Source organism: Peromyscus leucopus, chromosome X (assembly GCF_004664715.2).
Source record: "Peromyscus leucopus breed LL Stock chromosome X, UCI_PerLeu_2.1, whole genome shotgun sequence".
Lineage (NCBI taxonomy): Eukaryota > Metazoa > Chordata > Mammalia > Rodentia > Cricetidae > Peromyscus > Peromyscus leucopus.
This window is the reverse complement of record NC_051083.1, coordinates 102,041,903-102,061,884: the sequence shown is the minus strand read 5'-3', so window position 1 is coordinate 102,061,884 and position 19,982 is coordinate 102,041,903. Positions and strand designations below refer to the sequence as shown.

Genomic DNA, 19,982 nt, shown 5'->3' with positions numbered 1-19,982 from the left:
GATGAGCCTTTATGAAATAGTTGATATGTCAGATCTTGGATTAACAAAGCATAATCAGAGAGGAAGGCAGAATAGACATGTGGCTGCAGAAAAAGCACAGAAATTAGAGGAGCCAAGGTGTAGGAGAGCAGAAGTCAGGGCAGATGTTAATGTATAAAGGTGGAAGCCAGATTATTAAGCACACAGAATGTCATTCTATGGGATTGGGGATGCTGAAGAGTTAGGTGCCTGTATGTCTGCCTGACTTGAGTTTTGTGGGTTGTCCTTGAGAGTGTTCATGCAGTATTTATTTACCTCTATGACAGTGGTTCTCAGCCTTCCTAATACTGCAACCCTTTAATACAGTTCCTTGTATTGTGGTGAACCCCCATCAACCATAAAATTATTGCTACTTCATACTATAATTTTGCTACTGTTATAAATTGTAACATAAATGTCTGATATGCAGGGTATCTGGTACCAGGTTGAGAACCACTGCTCTAGGGAATTGAATGTAAGCCACTGAACTGCAGAGCTGTGCTTAATAGCCAGTTTTGTTAATTTACAATGATAAATGTTTCAGTTTACACTTCTCTCTCTTGAAAAATCACAACAAAGACACAAGGATACTTAGGGGCATGAAAAGGTAAAGGGAGCTGATCTTTTAGTTTTCAGATCCATATTAAGTAAGTAAAGCACATGCTCTTCTTCCAGAGATCTACCTGACACAGGTAACTGACGTCCTAGGTACAGTTTTGGGGGGTTTCTGCTTTTGTTTGGACTGAGTTAAAGGAATTGCCTTAGTCTCATGAAAACCTTTTGGCATCTAATCCAAGATTTGGTAATTATGAAAGACTTCCTTTTGTTTGTTCTTTGTTTGTTTTGTATTTTTCTTGAGACAGGATCTCTCTACATAGCCCTGGCTGTCCTGGAACTTGCCATGTAGAGCAGACTGGCCTTGAATTCACAGAGATCCTCCTACCTCTATCTCTCAAGGTCTGGAATTAAAGACATGAGCCACTAAACCTGGCCTCTGAAAGACTTTCAAATTGTAGAAGCTTCTACTGCTTTTGGTAGAAAATTCCCACTAAGGCTACAAGACCACCCAGGGTATATATTCATCACTCATGTTATTTTACTTTCAGGTAATAAAAATGAAATAACAGGTGAATAATAAATAATCTATACTATAGCCAAAACATACATCTTTGATTTTAAAGTGAAAAATGAAAATGTGTCTACAATAGTATGGTATTAAGCACCCAAAACTGAAATCACTCTATGTCAAAATTAAAAATGGCACCAAAAGTCAATTCAAATTTTTTAATAAAAACCAAATTATGGAATATTTAAGGACACTGGAAAAAACAACAGAAGGGACAAATAAGAGAGAAGAGAAGATGAAGGAGGAAGATTAGGAAGGAAAGAGAAGAAAGGTGAGCTGGAAGGAAAAAGATACTTGTTCAAAAACAACAAAAAGGAGACATACAATTTGTCATAGGCCAGATGATAGTGGCTCCCTGGGGCAACATAAAACAATAACTCTCTGGCTATTACAGATGGATTTTTTTCTTTCCTATTTTATTATCTTTCAAAAATTGTTCCTTTACTTTATGTGTGTGAGTGTTTTGTCAGCACCCCATATGTGTGTAGTGCCCTTGCAGGCCAGAAGACAGAATCAGATCTCCTGGAGCAAGATTAACAGCCAAAGACAGCCACCACATTGGAGCTGAGACACAAACCCCAGACCTCCTCAAGAGCAACAGATGAGCCAGCTCTCCAGTCTCTTTCTTTCTCTGTGTCTCTGTCTTTCTCTCTCTCCTTAAAAGACAAGCTGAAACACAATGGTATCACTGAGAGGAGGAAGGGATATTTGCTGAAAAGCTGGAGAAGGAGCAAGCAAAGAAATGTTCTCTATCCTCTCCAGCAAGTGTACCATTGCCTGAGGTCTATAAATGTTAGAAAGTCACATTTATGTGCAAAGTTTTCAAAGCATTTCTTAAGCTGTATAGGAAATGCTGTCTTCTTACCCAGGTATATTTCAGCTCACCTGACATTTATTACTTAGTCTGACATTATTTGAAATGCCCAGAAGGAAAGATGAGTGTGGAATATGAAAGAATGGGAAGGCATTGTAACATTTTTTCCTATATCGATTTGGTATTAATTTTCTCTTCTTTCTTTTAACTTAGAGTCTTTTTGTAGCTCATCCTGCCCCCAGTAGAAAGATTTGTTTTGAGTTTCATTAAAAAGTGACCAATGGTTAATAACAAAATCTCAGATGACTGCTGATTTAACACAGTACACAATGCTAAAGACGAAGCTTGAGACACGGAAAACATACTCTAGGAAGTTCAGTGTATGACTACATAAAACTGTCTATTACTTGGGTTAATAGCTCCTCATGGTTACACCTTATCCCTCAAGTTATGATATTGTGAAAAGGAGTGGAGACAAGAAAAACAGTAAGCATAATGCAGTAACAGTTTTAACATCATTTTAGCCAGACTTTATGAAGACACAGAAACACTGTAACCATTATCAGTGAAAATTTGAAGATAAGAATAGTTGTCCCATGTCAAAAAGCTTAAAGATGTAAGGGGGCTATAATACACAGAAGAAACTATGTATATAAGAGCAGAAATCTATAAGAGAACATGCTGTGTGTACACAGGCTACTGCTAAAATATTACCATTAAGTAGTAGAGCAGTTGAAGGGATGGCTAGAAAAGGTCAGATAGGTACACAGGGATCAGCTATAGCATGCAACATCATAAATAATGTTCTTGAGAGTTTGATAAAAGTCTTGGATCTATCCTTAGGAAAAGGGACTTTGCATTTTATTTTCATTAGTTCATTTGTTGATTAATGGTAATGAAGGTTCTTTGTATTCATCACATTCCCTCTATAGCTGTTGCCTTTTACAAAGAAGGTACTTATCAATTGTTCATTGAGGTTGAGTCACCTGACAGGTTAGTTAGGTAAACTACCAGGCCTTACGTGGAACAATGATATTAGGGTTAATGTGTCAGAATTGGAAAACGTCCATATGTCACTGGTGCTGAACTCCAAGAACTAAATTTGTTATATTGCAGTTTTGGTGAGGGGTTGGGGAAGAGAGGAGTTCCTCAGGTAATGGCCATTTCAGGAATATCCTTATTGGTGTGGTCATTTCAGACCCTAGGGTCAGATTTAGGTTTTTCAGATACAAAATCAATTTCTCCGTATGCCCATGCTCATCAAACTCAGACACCTTTGATTATACCAGACTCAGTTTCTCAGTTTGTAAGAACTATTTCCAGAAGTGTGGCTTTTGCATAGGGCATATCTCTTGGAAATGAAATGACATATCAGAATATTACTTTGTGGGTGCAGAGGTAGCTCAAAGGGGACATGATGTTCTCAGGAGTCATGCCCACCAACATAGCATAACACATTGTTATTCTCCTCTAAACAAATATTCCTGCCTAGAGAACTTAGATTTGTTTTTAAAATTAGAACATTGATTCAACCGACACATTGTCACATGTTTTTTTTTTTCCCCAGAATTCCTAAAAATATTCTCCCACCTTGGTTTGTTATAATATTACTTGTCATAATGTAGCTTATATATAATTGTAGTTTGTCCAGACACAAAATGAATTGACACTAGAAATTCATCAGCAGTACATTAACAAACTATCTTTTAATATCATGAGATTTTTATAAGGTGGCCTGCCTTATTCATTATTTTGTTTCAGTCTTAGAAAGAAACCTTTTCTTGTTTGATAGCCAATTTCCAGAAAATGTCCATGTATTGAAGTTGGTATACCATTATGTTTTTGCACAGTTAAAAATAAATGGAGGACCATGAATTAAGCAGGAAGCAACCATGAGGAGTTCCAGTTTAGAAATTGGAGAACATTTTTTCAAGCATTGGAACTTTTTCTGGCAAATGAACTCATACCCAGAATGTATAAAATTGTTAACACAGGTCTCCAAAGGAGCACTGACCTATTTTTGTTTGCTCATTTTATGTGCAGGATTACTGATGCTATTGTAGGGAGAGTGATATACCCAGAATAGGACAGCTGGTCAGTGGCAGGTCTAATATTAAAAGATAGATCATTTGACGCCTAGTCTAGTGCTATTTTTACTCCACCATTCACTCTTAGTGAGATAGAATGGAAGCACAAACTGATACAGCCATTAAGTGATTGCTGCAAGACACTCATTGGCAATTCTGGGGCTTGGTAGTAGAGCCTTGTCTAGCAAGCACAAGGCCCTGGGTTCAGTCCTCAGCTCTGAAAAAAAAAGAAGAAACAAAAAGAAAATGACAATTCTGACTAGAAAATCTGTAGATGTAACCGTCTTGTTAAATAAGAAACACAGAGCCAATGCAGAGATGAAAGCCCAAGAGGTCAGAGCAATAGCTAAGAGCTAAAAACCTTACCCTTCACTGCCACTGCCGTCCTTCTCAGCAAGAGGCCTACATCCCATGAGTTTGTCCTTTTTATTGACTTTCTATTCTGCCTTCTCATTGGTTGTAAACCCAACCACATGACCTCCTCATCACTGCCCATCTATACAGAACTCCAGGTCTTCTATGGTTGGTATTGAGATTAAAGGTGTGTGTCTCCATGCTGGCTGTATCCTCAAACACACAGAGATCTGCCTAGCTCTGCCTCCCATGTGCTGGGATTAAAGGAGTACACCAGAACCACCCAGCTTGTGCTATGGCTTCCTATTAGCTCTGACCCCCCAGGCAACTTTATTTATTAACATACAAATAAAATCACATAATCACATTACAGTACAAATAAAATATCACTATAAAAATCCCCATCAAATGTTTCAAGTACTTCTTTAGTAGAAACAAAACAAAACAAAAAACGATGGATGAGATCACTTTTTGCTACTAGAAATTTCTACCAATGACCCAAACAAAAGTTTGATTTCTGACCATCTAACCATTTGTGTTCAAACAACCAACTCCAGAGCCATTTATTGGCAGTTATACCCATGCTTCATAAAATGTTCCAATATGAGTATAATTAAAGAATATTATCAACATAAAGGATGTATTTGCCAATTCTTAGAAGAAATGAAATATAGCATGAATATAATTGTTTTGCAGTGTATGATTCGAACTTGTTGGGAATATTATCACAGGGTAGTTGCAGTGATACATGTATTTGAGACGGATGGTTCTGAGGTGCTCTTTGCCTCTTAGAGAGAGATGTTGTCTTTCTTAGATTCTGTAGCCCTAGTTGTCTGTTAATGTAGAGATAACCATAAAAACAGGTAGAATGTACAAATAAGTGTCTGGATGCCCCTTGAACTTAATGGTTTTCCTATCTTGGTTGGCTTGTAGGTCAGGAAGGGAGCTGTTGGTGTAGGCCAGCCCTTGGATACTTGTTTTGCATGGTAAATGGCAAGTCCTAGCGTCTATTGGGGACTCATTTTTTACCTTTGAAAATTAAGAAGTGAGAATAAGCTTATCTCTTGTTTCTCTAATAGTTCTATCATTGTAAAACAGATCCTTTAACTTATGAACACATCTGCTAACACTGAACACTTGGTGGCCAGTCAGAGTATATGGAAGACAATTGAGCATTTAAGCCACCATATTGCATGTACTACTCTTTACTTTTATTTATTTATTTTTTATTTTATTTGCATTGACGTTTTTGCCATGGGTGTCAGGTCTCCTGGAACTGGAATTATAGATAGTTGTAAGCTGCCATGTTGGTACTGGGAATTGAACCCAGGTCCTTTGGAAGAACAGTCAGTACTCTTAATCTCTGAGCCATCTCTCCAGCCCCCTACTCCTTGCTTTTGAGCATAGCTATATTCATTTTCTCCAGTTCCTACTTCTCATTGCTTGTTTGTTTGTTTGTCTGATTTTGAGACAGGGTTTCTCTGTGTAGCCCTGACTGTCCTGGAACTCACTTGGTAGATCAGGCTGGCCTTGAGCTGACAGAGATTCTCCTGCCTCTGCCTACCAAGTGCTGTATGTTTTTTTTTTTTGTTTGTTTTTTTTGTTTTTGTTTTTGTTTTTGTTTTTCGAGACAGGGTTTCTCTGTGTAGCTTTGCGCCTTTCCTGGAACTCACTTGGTAGCCCAGGCTGGCCTCGAACTCACAGAGAGGCCTGGCTCTGCCTCCCAAGTGCTGGGATTAAAGGTGTGCGCCACCACCGCCCGGCCCAAGTGCTGTATTAAAAGCATGCACCACCACTGCCTGGCCCTACTCCTCATTCTTATGAAGGCTAATTCATTTGTGTTTTTCATTGCATCTCTTATTTCTCTTTTCACCACAGTGATTTAGAAGACTACCTCTCTGGCTGTCTACTAACTGTCTTTCCTATACACTGGCTAGACAAAAGTCCCTGTCTTTGAGTGGAAGAAATAACTAAACAAATAGCTGGGTAGTGGCACTGTGTTATGGGTAGGTGCTCTGGAAATGGTGTAAGTGTGGATTCTCCAAAGATAATGAGGAGTATCTAACAATGTGACTACATGTGGATAAGGGAAGTTAGTTTAAGATTTAGAAAAGGGTTAAGTTTGAGGTGAACTTGGAAGGTTGTGAAGGTAAAAGCCATGTGAGCTGAGGGAAAATAGACATTGGTAATGGGTATTTCATTTCTTTAAAGAGAGAGCACATTATGGGTAGGTGATCTGTGGTTGCTTTAGGTATCTAGTTTCTAAAAGTAGTCAGCAATTGAGAATGCCTAGCTCTGGTTTTGATCTTTGATAATATACAAAGGAAGCAGAAGGTGCTATAAAGATGGCTTAGTGGTTAAGAGCACGCACTTCTCTTCTAAAGGACCCAAGGTCAATTCCCAGAACCCATAGGACAGTTCCTAATTGTCTAACTCAAACTCCAGGGGATCTGATGCCTCTGGCCTCTGCAGGAAACTGCACTCATGTGTACATACCCACATGTACACACACACACACACACACACACACACACACACACACACACACACCTACATGTAATTAAAAAACAAGAATAAAAGCAGCACAGAAAGTCTGAATTCTTGTGTGGTTTGTGTTCCAAGTTTTGTTTTTGAGTCAGCCAGTTAGGATATGGGATTCATTTTTTTTCCTATAGAAAACAATGGTATCCATGGTAATGATGTTAGCAGGCCACCAATTAAAGCCTACGTAAGCCATCATTTGAAATATCATGCTGTCCTAATAGCACTAAAGACACTAATGACAATGACAATTTGTGATTTCGTGTTTCACTTGGGGGTTCTAGAAACACCCTCCTTACTTCTAAAACTTCAATAGTACAGGAAGACAGCCTTACTTTATTACCCTTCCAAGTAGTAAATTAGGGTCTGGTGCTTTCATGGCTTCAGGTTATTGCAAGTGTTTTATAGAAATTCAGAGAAGGTATAAAATGAAGGGATACAAATAGGCATTACAGCAGAATACAAAAGCGTATAGAGAAGAAAACAGAGGCAAGGAAGTAGCCAGTGATATACGCAGGAATATGCCCCACCAGAGCCAATGGAGATTGATATGACAGCATGGCTGGGAGAGTTTATTCTTGTCCATGTTTAGAATGAGGAATGATGGGAGAAATCAGCACCTAGTGAATTTTACTGAGTTCTTACATGTCTTGTACATACATTTTTTTTAGTTCTTAAAAGAAACAAATTTGTAGTCCTTCCCTTTCATTTTTTTTTTCCAACACAAGATTTCTCTGTGGCCAGGCAGTGGTGGTGCACGCCTTTAATCCCAGCACTCAGGAGGCAGAGGCAGGCGGATCTCTGTGAGTTCGAGGCCAGCCTGGTCTCCAAAGTGAGTTCCAGGAAAGGCGCAAAGCTACACAGAGAAACCCTGTCTCGAAAAAACAAAACAAAACAAAACAAAACAAAACAAAACAAAACAAAACAAAACAAAAAAAGATTTCTCTGTGTAGCCCTGGCTCTCTGGGAACTCTTTGTAGAACAGGCTGTCCTAGAACTCACAGAGATCTGCCTCCTGAATGCTGGGATTAAAGGCCTATGCCACCACCACTTGGCAAATTTTTCATCTTTTCATGGGAAGAGACTGAGGTGCAAAGAAGTTAAAAGACTTATCCAAGGTCACACAATTAGTAACTAATAGACACAGGATTTATAGCCAAATCTTGTGAAGTTCCTACAATGTATATATATATATATATATATATATATATATATATATATATATATATATATATATCTGTCTGTCTGACTGTCTGACTGTATGTACATATTTTAGTTAAAAATTTTGTTTAGGTTGGGAATGGTGGCACACACCTTTAATCCCAGTACTTGGGAGGCTGTGGTAGATGGATATTTGTGAGTTCAAAGCCAGCCTAGTCTACTAGTAAGTTCCAGGACAGCCAGGGATACACAGAGAAACCCTGTCTTAATAAACAAAAAAATGTATATTATTTTATTTATATCTATGTGGTTTTTTTGTCTACATGCATATATGTGCATTGCATGCATGCCCATTGCCTATAAAGTTCAGAAAAGGGCATTAGATACCCTGGAGCTGTGTTAAGAAGGCTGTAAACCACTATTAGGTACTAGGCCCAAACCCACGTCCTTTGCAACAACACAAGTGCTCTTTCTTAACTGCTGAGCCATCTATCAAGCACCATGATGCACATAATTACTAGTAAGAAATTTGTAAGCAAGAGTAGCTTCTCATTTCATTGGTAACAAAACTGAGGCAACATGAATGAATCTTTCAAGACACAACCACTACATGGATAAGACCAGTAGAACTAAAGCCATGGTATTCAGACTCTTACCCAAGTATGATGCACTACATGAGTGACCACTGTAGGCAATGCAATATCTTGGGTACTTTCAAACCACGAGCATTGTTCATTGATTTGGATTTTAAATGTCTCGTGTTAGTAGAATAAAGGAAACCTATGGTAAGTGGTATACTAGAGGCGTGAACTCAATATATTGGAAGAATACTAGAATTCTTAGCCAAGAGATTAAGAACGTCTGTGGAAGACTAGATAATAGTTTCTGTGGGTCTCTGTAGGATTGACTATAAGTTATGGATAAACATGGCTAGGGAGAAGCCATTCTAGGTTAAAAAAAAGTCATCAACTCAATGCTCAGTTTTTGAATGTTTACCTCTGGGGCAAATTATTCTTCACAGTAATCCTATGAAATCATGAAATCCTAGTATTTTTATCCTCCTTTTATTTCATTTTAGCTTAAGCTGGCCTGGAAATTTCTGTGTAGACCAGCCTAGACTCAAACTCACATAGCTCCACCTGACTCTGCCTCCAGAGTGGCTGACTTTTAACCTCATTTTCATGTACTATCATTTTGTGTGTGTGCACATGCACATGGACCTAATGTGTGCAGTGGTGCATTGCATATGCCAAAGTGCATTTGTTGAGATTGGAGGACAACTTTATAGACTTGGTTCTCTCCTTCCACCTGTCTGTGGGTTTAGGAGGTTGAAGTCAGGCAGCCAAGCTTTTATGTCCTAAGTCATCTTACTGGCTCTTACTTTTTAGATAAGAAAATGAAAATTCAAAGTATATTATTCATCCAAGACTACATAGCTTAAAAGTGGCAGAATCTGAGAGCTACATAGTCTACTTTTTATTTGTCCACTACTATTTATCCACCCAACAGAGGCATGTCAGATAGCTTAAGATTATCCTCCCTCATAATTCATAATATTGAGTCTGTAACCCCTAAATGATGGTATTTGGTGGCAAAACCTTTAGGGGATAATTTAGATAAGATCATAAAGATGAGAGCCCCATGACAGGATTAGAAACCTTATAGAGAGAGACTTTAGGCAACTCATTTTCTATTTCCACCAGGTGAGAACACAGTGAGAAGGAAGCTGTCTACAAGTCAGAAGGCTAGTACTCAGTGTGTTGCTACTATAATCTTGAACATTCTGTTTCTAGAAGGTGAGGAAGGAAAATTTCCCATTTAAGTTATCCAAACTTTGGAAGTATGTCAGGCCAACCTGACCAGAATATGGAAAAGATGAAACTGATAAGGTTGACTAGAATGCATTGTTGGAGGCCTTTAATGTTATGTTGAGAATTTTGAATTTTCTTTATTGGCTCCTCAATTCATACTAAACATTTTGATTCCAAGAAATACAATTTGATCTGATGCTACTACTCAGTCCACTCTCTCTAAGAAGCCAATAGAGAACAATGGTAGTATAGCTGGGTATGAAGAAATTCAGTGCCAGAGTGAGTGGTAGTAATGAATCCAGTGGGTACTTGAAGCCATTAATCTACTAGATTATAAAAGGAAAGTCTTTGTCGAGGAAAGACAACTTCAGAAGTTTGCAAAAGGAAAAGAATAGCAGAATTGAATGATCAGAGAAGGAAATGGCATGTAGAAGACACAAAAGAAGTAGGGAGTGGCATTTTATTTGTAAGACATGGTCTTACCTAGCTGGAACAGACTGAGGTGTCAAGAAGGGTAGTGGAAGACAGATTGAAAATTCTATATAATGAATTGCCTTGAGGTTGAGATAAGGATGCAGTTTTAGAGTGACATGAGTATGTCACTTTTCATAAAGGTGAGAAATGACAGGCAGTCATAGCACTTGAGCTCTGTGTGTTTATTTAGGTTCTAACCACTATTCTCTTTGTACACAGGATTTCTTTGGTGAGGAATCTCTGTCTTTACAGAGTTTATGATCTCACTATTGAAAGTACTCAAGTTTGAAATATGATAAGCATATATGAAAGTCATACATGGAAACATCAATGGTATATTTAAAGCCATATAAGAAGGCAAGGGCCAAGAGCAAAGGTACCAACTGGTTTGAAGCAGAGTTGGGCCAAAGTGTGGTATCTTGAAATCACAAATGGACAGCAATATCCTCTGAATTTGAACAAAATTTAAGGCTAGGTCGCAGCTAGGAAACATCAGGTGGAGAGTTCTAAGATAGAATTTTAAAACAGAGATGTTTTTATGGAAAATACTAGCATTTTATGAATTTGATATTTGAAATTTAAAGATGTGAGTATTTCTCATTTTGTCCTTTTCTGGGGGTGGTGGCAAAATTAGGTGATGGACGATGGGTTAAATGTAGACTTTGTGTCACTGGCAGATCTCACAGCTGGGATTTGGAGTTCTTACTCAGTTTGTCTACTTTTTGTTGAACCTTAAAATAAGTATCTCTATTTTCATAGTTGCCTTAGTTTTCTTTAGTAACTGACCTTCCTTAGAGCTTGTAAGATTTAGAACTTTATTATTGAAAGCAAGGCTATATCAAGTTCACCTAGTATCCATCAATACAGTGTCCTTGGAAATCAATTGGTGTTACTATATAGGAATCGCAAGATAAAGGTGTAGGACATCTAGATTATTGACTCGTGTTTCAAGTTTGACTACTGTAACATTTTTACAAAGAATATGCACGTTTTAGAGGTTGAAAACTATGGGTATATTCAATGGAAAAAAACAAAGAAGGGATGATAGAGTTACACAAAAATACATAGATATTTTCATGTTATAGCTTACAGCTATTCATTTTTCTATTTGTACACACTGTAAGTGGTTCATGTAGTCTATGTTAATTTAGTAAGCACTATAGACATTTCAGATCGAACACATTCTGTATTCCATCTGTCTTAGTTACTTTTTGATTGTTGTGAAAAGACACCATGACCAAGACAATGCTTATAAAAGAAAGAATTGAACTGGGGGCTTGCTTAATGTTTCAGAGAGTAAGTTCATTACCATCATAATGGGGAGCATGGCAGCAGCCAGGCAGGTATGGCACTGGAGCAATAGCTGGGAACTTGCATCTTGATCCACAAACCTGAGGCAGAAGGGGAGACTGGGCGTAGCAGGGCCTTTTCAAACCTCAAAGCCCACCCCCTAGTGGCACACTTCCTCCAAAAAGGACATAACTACTCCAATCAGGCCATACCTCATAATCCTCAAAACAGTTCCACCAGTGAGGGATCAAGCATTCAAATATATGAGCCAATCTCATTCAAGCCTCCACACTGTCCTTAGGATTACAGCTAGAGGTGAATGCTCTTTTTACAAGATTTTAAATCACAAGACTGCTATAATTTGCAAAGGGAGATACTTTGTGACTTGAAATGGCTGGCCCAGTATTGAAGAACATGTGCTGAGCCTAAGGGAAGACATAGGAGTTAAAAATGTGAGAAATAAAATGAGGACCACAGTTTGAGTAAACATGTGAAGAGAAGCCAGAATATGGCATTTTAGGGGACAATGAAGAGAATCCAGTGGCCATAGTAAAGGATTTGTGTGAAATGATGAGAGATGACTTTTCAAGAAGCTGATTACAGAGCCTTATATGTCAAGCTAAGGAGATTGGACTCTATCCCTGAGGCGGTGGGGAGCTATAATAATGAGCTTTAGCACCTTATCCCTCAGACAGATATTAGACTAAAGATTAATTGCATCTTTATATATGTATCGTATCACAGAGCACCAAGGACCAGTATTTAATGTCTGAGTATAAGTTGAAGATCTTGAATCAAAAAGTACAGAGGATTGAACTAGATGGGGAAAGGAAAGGGGAAAAAAGCATCATTAATATTCATACCCTGTCATAGTCACAGTTGCTCTTCATTTCTTTGTTCTATTCTTAATCTTCTTTAAATATTTTAAGCATTAACTACACTATGTAAAATAGTCTAATGAAAAGTAAGGACCGTTGTGCACTTGGTGTCAAATTTTTCAGCAAGATATGATCCTCCTTTAAATGGCTCAGTTAAGAGTGAACAGTGTCTTTAAATTGTTGTGAAGATGACTAGTACCAAATTGAGGGCAAATTAGGTGAATAACTATTACTGAAATGCCAATCCATACTACAGCACCCATTTCTTCTTCAAGATTAGTGGAGCATCCAAACCTCAAGCAGAAATGATTGGTGTTCTGATGGGGAACCTACACAGTCTATGGCCAGCCAACAGCAGGGGAAGGCTATATCTATATTATGCCACTCTCTTTGTTTTACACAGGGGAAAATTGAGAACTTTGAACCACCATTTGTGTATTTGTGGCTACTTCTATTCATGATGAGGAAATTTCCCATTGATAATTCTCTTGTGGATTTTTTTGTGAACTTTTCAGTGTGAGTATGGATGTATTATTGCCAAGAAACTGCTGAAAATTCATATTTTCCCCCTCTCATTCCATCCTATGCTTTTTAAAGTGCAGCTGTCTGTGAAACAAGTGATGGCATATGGTTCAAAGGAAAAGATACAAACTTTCTCAGAACAACTCATTTGGTGGCCAGCTCACTGGGGGCTTTATACCACCCTAGGAAATAGCCTGTTCTCTTTCTGTCTGGTTAGTAAAGCACAGAATATGAAGCTGCACTCCAGAAATGGACATATTTCCTACATCATAGTTAAAAGAAGTTTTGACCTTTTCTTGGAAGACTGAGGCAGGAGGCCTATAGGACAAGTTCAAGATCTCCCTGGTAATTTTGTAAAAAAGAAATGACTGCAGATGATATGGCTCAATGGTAAAATGCTTGTCTACTATGTGTGAGACTCTGTGTTCAATCTCCAGGTCTAAAAATAAAAAAATAAGGGACCGGAGAGATGGCTCAGCAATTAAAAGCACTCGTTTCTCTTGCTGAGGACCTGGGTTCAGTTCCCAGCACCCACATAGTAACCCATATCCATCTGTAACTCCAGTTCCTGGGAATCTGGTTCCCTTTTCTGTTCTTGGCAAGCACCAGGCATGCATGTGGTGAACATAAGCACATGTAGGCAAAACACTCATGCACATAAAATAAATAGATCTAAATATAGCACCAGAAAGTTGCTTCAGTCTGCATGGCTTTGGAATTGATTTGACTGGGGCAATGAGAATAAAGAAACAGCAGACACATATACAGAAAAGCTGGCATCAGTTGGACTATGCACACCCAGAAACTCACCATGTTTAGTATATACAGTGGAACAAGGAGGGAGGCTAATAAAATATAGCTGAATGAGGAGGCAGATTACCTAATATTAGTAGGGTATTTCTGTAGGAGAGTAGTTAAAGCCTGTAGTCATCCCGGAGAAGGAAGCTGCAGTTGATACTTTCTACACACACTTGTCAACATCTATACAAGGACCAGGGAAAGGCCATTCTCATGAGTCTGAGGCAATGGGGTCCCAGACATGGCCGTGCTCATGTCAATAATACACATTCACTCAAGACTTTATCTACTCTCTACATCTTTTAAAATAAATAGTAAAATAAAGTCTTAGATAAGACTTTTAGAAATTCCCAACTCCATAACTGTTGTCACCGGAACTAACTAGTACCTTACTGACACTGCTCATATGGAAATCATGACACTAAGCTTTTCACCTGGCTAATTTGGAGATATTGCTTTCTGTCTTCTGAGACAAATTCTTTTTATTCCCAGGCAACACACACACACACACACACACACACACACACACACACAGAGAGAGAGAGAGAGAGAGAGAGAGAGAGAGAGAGAGAGAGAGAGAGAGAACCTATATAGAGTCCAGCATATAGGAAGCCCCCAGAAAATACTAATTGAACAAGTTAATGCCTTATGTGCATTCAGTTACAGACTTTGAAGAGATATGTACATGCTTTAAGCAAAAGCGACCCATACAGAGAGTAATTAAGCCACCCAAGGCTTCTGTACTCTGTTGTCAATCTTGATTTGGAAAGTGTAAGAAACTTGATTGGGGCTAGAAAAGATGTACTGAAATCTAGTCAACATTTTTGAAAGCTAAAATCATGAAGAGATAATTATTTTAACCAATCTCATACCTGTAGTAGCCTGCACTTTGTTTTCCACATTGTTTTTGAGCTTGTTGAGCAAACATTTATTGAGACTATCTTTCATGTTAGTTACCAGGCTGCTATTGCAGTTGAATGGATACAACTGTCTCTGTCTTTACAATGCTCAGGAATGTGAGGCTGGGGAAATGAGAAGTATTAAGAAACAGAATGGTGTGCTAGATGAGTGATACCTGTGAGTCCCTGGGAACATGTAATATGTGAGCAGATCCTTGAAAGTCCACTTTTTCACCTTCCTGTTGTGTTTTCTTTACTGCTTATCATAATTCAACAGGCACACACAGGCCAGGGATTGCCAATTAGGTTAGCTTTCTAGGCAGGAAAGGCATGCTTTTTAACCTCCTCATACCTTTATATTTCTCTCTACCACCTAGTGTAATGTCAACAACATGGCTAACAGTCAAAGAATAGGTAAAGGCATATACATGGCAGAGACAGTAGAAAGGATTATGTCTGGTTCTTATTTCCTTTGTTTTTTTTTTTGGGGGGGGCAGGGTATCTCTGTATAACTCTGGCTGTACTAGAACTCACGGTGTGGACCTGCCTCCACCTTGAAAGTGCTGGGACTAAAGGTGTGCTCCACTACACCTGTCTTAATTCCATTTCTTATCTTGGAAGCTTCCCTTGACATATCCATACATGACCAGGAGTATAGAGCTTCACATGAATATGTTAGCATCCATGCTGCACTTTCACATATATTCTGACACAAAGACACTGGTGTATACCATGCCAAGTGCTCATGCATATATGAGTACATACATCCATTTATATGTTGGGAAGCCACTGGCTCCTGATGGTTTCTATTTTCCATGGAGTTAAGTGATCCAGTTATTATGTGACATGAGTTCAGTTGTCCACATTCTACTCTCCCATCCTATCCTTCACTGACACTGTTCTTGAAGATTTGGAAATGTCAATTTTCCCAAAGGATGTAGTTTCTGGTGTTTAAACATTCATCACAAGGAGGATATGATATAACTTGATCCATTTCCTTCTTTAGTACTGTGTGAATTCTTTTACATAAAGCACATTTTTTTTCCGTCCTGGGGAAATACTTAAAAGAAACTGACAGCTTTATTAACATGCATATCTCTGTTTTGTTTTTGTTTTTATTTTTTTTAATGTCCCATAGAAAACTGAGCTTTGTGTCTTCAGTTAGTTCAAGGTCTGAGTTTTTGCTTTATAGAGTTAGTTAAATGGCAATGATTGCATATCAAGCTGACTGATAAATTGATATCTTTTGCCTTTGGGAGCATTGTACATGACTGTCTGGGGGCAATTTTTCTGGGATTCATCTCCTTGGTAGGGATACCTTTACCTAACAATGAGAGTACAAACCTTTTTTTACATGCCCAGGATTTAAAGCATATAAGATTGGTGAACTTGACATGTTTTATGGGGATCAATAATACTATTCAGATGCTTGCTGTATTTCAAACTAAATGGAAAAATATCAATTCAAGACATAAACATCACTCAAGAAATCCAAATGTCCAAGTTTCAGAAATGAGACATGAATTGAGCAGAGTCTTGCACTCCCTTAGCAAGCAGTGTGTTCGCTATTTTTAATTAGAACCAGCTAAATATAGCTCTTATCTTTATAGACTAGAGATATGGGTGACATTTTGCTAAACCTTTTAAAAATACAAGGCTTATTAATAAATGATGTTAATTCCTGGAATAAAAGAAATATCTCAGACTTTGGGCTGACCTAGTTTAGAAGTCCAAGTCAGAGACAAAGAAAATGGAAAGCCACTAGGGTTGGAAAAAAAAAAAACGTAAAGTTTATTGCTATCTTGTTAATAGCATGAGATGAGAATGAGAGAATGGAGGCGTCACCATGACAGGAGATTTTTGAGAAGTAATTATAGAACTGAAATAGTAATAAAGGGCCTCAGTAAAGAAAATCAATCATTGTTACATGGAAATCACCAAATATGTCACACTGCAAACTTCGTGTTTTTGTCTATGGAAGCTGGATTGCCATTGTTAGGTAACTACCACCAGCAGCTCACCTCGTAGGAAGGGCCTCATAGAAATTCACTGTGTAAGCACATCTTTGATTGGCCTGTCTGCTGTGTTCACCTGCTGTGAATTCTAAATGCTGGCCGTGAACTTCCATTTGCCCTGATCATAGTGGAGGTGAAGATTACGGTTGACCTGAGCAGTCAAGCCACAGGGTGTTTACAGTTTTGACAGTGAATGAAATGCAAAGGCTGTGATCTAGGGTATCATTTGAGGTAGCAGGCAGGCTTAGGGAAAAGGAAGAATATTGGTTTTCTGAAGCAATCTCCCTAAAATTCTATGACATACTGATCTCCATTTAAAAATGTATAATTTAGCTATACGTTTTAATAAAGTGTATGTATGTGCATGCATGTGTGTGTGTGTGTACAAGTGTCTTTACCTTCCTTCCTTATGATAGTAGTTATGAAGAGTGCTTTTGCATAATAATGATTATTATTTTTAGACATGGTTTAACTGTGTAGCCCTTGCTGGCATGTAGATCAGGCTCGCTTTAGAATCACAGAAATCCATCTGCATGTGCTTCCCAAGTGCTGGGACTAAAGGTTTATTCTACACACCCATCAGAAGAAAACTTATTCTACTGCCTCTTTTGAAAATAATTTATTTTTATGTATATGAGTGTTTTGCTTGAATTTATGGCTATGTATCATGTGTGTGCCTGGTGTCTGCACTGGCCAGAAGGAATCAGAGCTCTTCTGTCTTACAGATAGTTATAGTTATAGACAGTAACTGCCATGTAATGCTAGGACTCAATACCTGGGTCATCTGGAAGAGCAGCCAGTTCTCTTAACTGCTGAGTTGTCTCTCCAGTGTAGTAATTTTCCCTAAGAATTCTCTCTCTCTCTCTCTCTCTCTCTCTCTCTCTCTCTCTCTCTCTCTCTCTCTCTCTCTCTCTCTCTTTCTCTTCTCTCCAGCCTGTGTGTGTGTGTGTGTGTGTGTGTGTGTGTGTGTGCGTGCACACACAAACATGTTTACATATTTGTATGCCATGTGTATATAGGTACCTATGGAGGCCAGAAGAGGGTGTCAGGTCACCAGAACATGGAGTTACAGGCAATTGTGAGCAACCCAACAAGGTGCTGGGTACTGAATTCAAGTGCTCTTAACTGCCAAGCCACCTCTACAGCACCTCTATGAGTTTTTTTTTTTTTTTTTTTTTTTTTTTTTTAAAAAAATAATTGTTGAGGCAGTCTCTTACCCACGCCATCTGTCGCCATCCGGGCCTGCGGAGCCCCTTGCAGGTTTTAGACACCTGTGATCCAGGAAACCCCTCGGGCTGGGGTCCCTGTGCCGTTCCTGAGCAGTTTCGGGATATGCCCTACCAGGCGTTCAGCAAAGGAGATCGGCTGGTGAAGGTTGCAGACTGGACGGGGGCCACGTACCAGGACAAGAGCTACACCAACAAGTACTCCTCTCAGTTCGGTGGGGGAAGTCAGTATGCATATTTCCATGAGGAGGATGGGACAAGCTTCCAGCTGGTGGACACGGCACGCACACAGAAGACTGCCTACCAGCGGAACTGGATGAAATTCGCACAGCAGAACCTCTGCAGAGACAAAGATTGCCGGAACATGGTGCAGTTCAACCTTCATACACTGCCCAAGAGTGCCAAGCAGAAAGAGAGAGAACGAATTTGCTTGCAGAAAAAATTCCAGAAGCAATTTGGAGTAAGGCAGAAATGGAACCAGAAGTCACAGAAACCCCAAGACTCTTCGGTTGAAGTCCGTAGTGACTGGGAGGTGAAGGAGGAGATGGACTTCCCTCAGCTAATGAAGATGCGCTACTTGGAAGTGTCGGAGCCTCAAGACATCGAGTGTTGGGCGCACTGGAGTACTATGACAAAGCCTTTGACTGCATCACCATTTGGAGTGAGAAGCCTCTGCGGAGCATCAAGCGCATCTTTCACACGGTCACCACCAGAGACGACCCTGTCATCCGGAAGCTGGCAAAAACGCAGGGCAATGTGTTTGCCACTGACGCCATCCTGGCCACACTGATGAGCTACACCCACTCCGCTGGGACATTGTTGTACAAAGAGTCGGGTCTAAACTCTTCTTTGACAAGAGGGACAATTCCGACTTTGATCTCCTGACTGTGAGTGAGACAGCCAATGAGCCCCCTAAGGATGAAGGCAATTCCTTCAACTCACCCCGCAAACTGGCCATGGAGGCCACCTACATCAACCACAACTTCTCCTAGCAGTACCTGAGAATGGGGAGAGAAAGATACAATTTCCCCAACCCTAACCCGTTTGTGGAGGATGACACGGACAAGAATCTGTTGCTTACCGCTACCGAAGGTGGAAACTAGGAGATGACATTGACCTTATAGTCCGCTGTGAGCATGATGGTGTCATGACTGGAGCCAACAGGGAAGTGTCCTTCATCAATATCAAAATGCTCAATGAGTGGGACTCCAGGCACTGTAACGGCGTGGACTGGCAGCAGAAGCTGGACTCTCAGCATGGGGCTGTCATTGCCACTGAGCTGAAGAACAACAGCTACAAGCTGGCCCGCTGGACCTGCTGTGCTTTGCTGGCTGGATCTGAGTACTTGAAGCTCAGGTATGTGTCCCGGTACCACGTAAAGGACTCCTCACGCCATGTCTTCTGGGGCACCCAGCAGTTTAAGCCCAATGAGTTTGCCAGCCAGATCAGCCTAAGCGTAGAGAACGCCTGGGGCATCCTGCGCTGTGTCATTGACATTTGCATGAAGCTGGAGGAGGGCAAGTACTCATCCTCAAGGACCTCAGCAAGCAGGTCATCCGAGTCTACAGCTTGCCTAATGGCACCTTCAGCTCTGAGGAGGGTGAAGAGGATGAGGAGGAGGAAGAGGAGGAGGAAGAGGAAGAAACTTAAATGAGTCGGTTTGATGCCCATATGTGTTCACCTGCTGTGCTTGGGCAGCGTGTGTGTGTGTGGCTCCTACTCTGTGGCAGATGGAATAAAGTTTAAGTCCGTTTGGAAAAAAAAAAAAAAGAATAATTGTTGAAAACATGTATTACAATCTTTATCTCCTCTTTCATCTCTCCTTCCATTCATTATCCACCTTCTAGAGATTAATGAAACATTTAAAGGGAAGAGTTTCATTTAGCTTGTAAATTTTAATTCCACAAGTGGTACTGAGAATTGCAGAAAAATCAGATAATGAAACTAAGCTAAGGTGAAAATAATGAT

The 19,982-nt window shown here is 39.5% G+C and overlaps 1 pseudogene; it reads left to right on the top strand.

Moving 5' to 3' along the window:
• The first annotated feature begins 16,716 nt into the window (after window positions 1–16,716).
• LOC114705404 lies at window positions 16,717–19,664 on the top strand (annotated as a pseudogene).
• Window positions 19,665–19,982: the final 318 nt, after the last annotated feature.